Source organism: Bison bison, unplaced genomic scaffold (genome assembly GCF_000754665.1).
Source record: "Bison bison bison isolate TAMUID 2011002044 unplaced genomic scaffold, Bison_UMD1.0 scf7180017864379, whole genome shotgun sequence".
Classification (NCBI taxonomy): domain Eukaryota; kingdom Metazoa; phylum Chordata; class Mammalia; order Artiodactyla; family Bovidae; genus Bison; species Bison bison.
Window position 1 is genome coordinate 12,335,598 of NW_011494951.1, and position 3,662 is coordinate 12,339,259.

Sequence of the window (3,662 nt, forward strand, 5' to 3'; positions counted from 1 at the left end):
CAGTTCATTCAGTTCAGTCGCTCAGTCCTGTCCAACTCTTTGTGACCCCATGAATCGTAGCACGCCAGGCCTCCCTGTCCATCGCCAACTCCTGGAGTTCACTCAGACTCACGTCCATCGAGTCAGTGATGCCATCCAGCCATCTCATCCTCTCTCATCCCCTTCTCCTCCTGCCCCCAATCCCTCCCAGCATCAGAGTCTTTTCCAATGAGTCAACTCTTTGCATGAGGTGGCCAAAGTACTGGAGTTTCAGCTTTAGCATCATTCCTTCCAATGAAATCGCAGGGCTGATCTCCTTCAGAATGGACTGGTTGGATCTCCTTGCAGTCCAAGGGACTCTCAAGAGTCTTCTCCAACACCACACTTCAAAAGCATCAATTATTTGGTGCTCAGCCTTCTTCACAGTCTTGAATTCTATGAGTCAAAGAAAGGTTTCTAGGGGTGAACAGAATGTAGAAGACATCTAGATTTTTCTGAATTGAGGGTTGAATTCTGAGTTAACTTTTGCTGGGTAAGCCTCAGAGAATCTTCTGCTTATAGCCTTCAACTAGCTCATCTGATATTAATAACTGTGACTTCCCTGGTGGCTCAGATGGTAAAGTGTCTGTCTACAATGTGGGAGACCTGGGTTCGATCCCTAGGTTGGGAAGTTCCCTGGAGAAGGAAATGGCGACCCACTCCAGTACTCCTGCCTAGAAAATCCCATGGACGGAGGAGCCTGATGTCCATGGGGTCACAAAGAGTCAGACATGACTGAGCGACTTCAGTTCACTTCACTTCATTCAACAATTAGTTCTATACCTTAAAAGTACTCCCAAAGCACTGGCTTCTGCTGCACTGGATATCATTTTGTCAGGATAGGCAGGGTGACCAGCAACTGGTCTGAGGGTGAGGACATCATCCAGAATGTGAAGAGGAAATGGTGATTGTGCTGGAGGATCTGGAGAGAGAACCTGGTAAACCAGGAGAGCCGATGAAAATGTTGATGTGGGACTGTGCGTGTGTGTGTGTGTCGGGGGGCGGGAGGTGTATGTGTGAAAAAAATCAAAGTTGGAGTCAGGGCTCTCTCTGAAAAGGCTCCGCCACACCTGTTTCTTGTCATTCCACCACACATCAGGCAGTAGTTCTTAACTTTGTTTAGTTTTTGGACCCTTTTGAAAATATGATGGACACTATAGATCCTCAGTGTATTAAAATTAACCACTACCATAGTAATATCCTTTTGTATCTAAACATTTTTAATTACTCATAGATCCCAGCTGTTCCTCTCTGGCAGGAAGTAGGCAAGAAAGAGTTGTATGTTTCCAAACAGATTAGGAATCCCTGAAATTTCACCTCAGGTCCCACAAACCACACCCCCTTCAAGAGTCTAGTGAGGGGACAGGCTGCCTCTGGGAGCTCACCTCTTCTAAAAAGTCTCAGCTGACTTCAGTGGGAGGTGAGCCACTCTGCAGTAGTGAGACAGTTTCAGGTAGTCAAATGGACAGGTATGGATTTTTTTTTTTTAACAGGTATGGATTTTTTGCTTTTTCTCGTTATATACATTTGTTTAAAAATGGATTGAATGCTAAATTCATACTTACTCCTTAGTTTACAAGGATAGAGCAACTAGAATCAGATGATAAAGTATCTCCTGAATTGATTCTCTTTAAACAGTTGTAATTAAAAAAAAATCTTGACTGTTGTTGATGTTTGACAGATCACTGACAGCTTTCACCTCCTATTTTCCCCTTCCTTTCTCCCCACATCTGAGTAAGTTTATAAGAAATATGCTTCCTCAGTTGGCACCTCAAGCTATGCAAGTCCTTACCTCATCTGTGTGTAAGAAGTATTTCCTGGGCCCATCCCCTAACCACAATAAAAACCAGGGCCACTAGCTCTTACCCTCCTTTGCACTGCTCGTGATGGTTTAGTCGCTAAGTCTTGTCTGCCTCTTGTGATACCATGAACTGTTATTTCCTTCTCCAGGAAGCTCCTTTTCTGAGCTTCCCTGGCTGTCTGCAATGCAGGAGACCTGGGCTTAATCCCTGTGTTGGGAAGATCCCCTGGAAGGAAATAGCAACCCACTCCAGTATTCTTGCCTAGAGAATTTCATGGACAGGGAAGCCTGGTGGCTACGTCCTTGGGGTCACAAAGAGTCGAATACAACTGAGTAACTAACACTTTAATATATCTGATAGAAAGCAAAATTTCAAATTCTGCCTTGGAAGTTTCAGTCTCAGCTCTCTTAACCTGTGACATCCTTTGCACTATTCAAGTCAATTCTGGACCAGCTTGGGTGCTGCCCTACTATCCCCCAAAAGTTCCTTGATTAGAAAAAAACATTTTTCATTCATTCTTCATAGCATCATCCCTAGTAATTGGAAGGGGGAGTCATACCACCTCTGTACAATAAGCACATTCACAGCTCAAAGAGAGGTAACACAAAGCGAAAGGGTCATGTAGTCCTCCATCTACCCCAGTTACCATGTTGACAGTCTGTTGCATATTTCCCCTACATGATCAAATCTTGACACATCCATAGCATTCTGGACCATTCTGGGTATATTCCTAGGCCCATCTTCATTCCTTCTACTAACAGATGTCCACTGTTTGAACTTTTCTTTCCTTATCCCACATACCTGTTCTGTGTCTGGCCATTACTTCTTTTGGCCCCTGGCATCACAGATTTCATCTTTCTCATGCCCTCCTCAAATTATTCCCTCTTCATATACTTTTCAGATACATACCAACTTCATATTCTTGCATTTCATTTGGAAGATTTTCTCCCTCCTAACAGGTCCCTTCTTTATACTGGATTATTATTTCAGATGGAAAACTCAGCAGTTCCAAAGAAAATATAGGGTTATACAGGACGGTATGTAGAACACTGGGAGCATTCACCAGCATCCTAAGTGTGAAAAAAAAAAAAGGACACAAGATCAGATTAGAACATCAGCAGACAACTCCAGACCTAAGTAACACAACAGAAAGGAAAGATTCAGGAGATTTAAGATGGTAGTTTTTAAAGCATCTATGGATGATGATCCAATGCTCTGATGTCTTATATTAATACTCAGGATACTGATGACTTTTTGTAATGCTGAAGATTGATGGGAGAGCACTAAGGGAATTTTGGGTGACTGAGCTTAAATGAGGAAATCTAAGAATACCAATATGAAGCATGACATTGTACACAGTGGGATTTGGATTTAAAAGTCAAGGGTTTAACTGAAAAGCCCCGATGTAAGATGTTAACATTAGGGGAAGCTGGGTGAAGGGTACATGAGAACTCTACCACTTTTGTGGGGGGAGGGAAGTGACAAACAGCTTGTGGGATATTAGTTCCCCGACCATGGACTGAACTGGGGCCATGGCAGTGAAAGCCCCAGGTCCTAACCACTGGACTGCCAGGGAACTCCCTCTCTGCAACTTTTTTTATAAGTCTAAAATTATTCCATAAGTTAAAAGTTTACTAAAAATAAAAGTCCAAAGGTTAAGCCGTAGCTCTAAGGTTTGGAACTTCTGAATCTTCAATTTCTCATCTGTAAAACAGGATAATAATACTCATTTTCCTGTGTGGTTCTTGTGAGAAGCAACTGTGGTGAAGTAAATGGAAGCACTCTTTGTGTCCAACTCTTTGTGACCCCCTTTTTTTCTTTTTTTTTCTTTTTTATTATCCT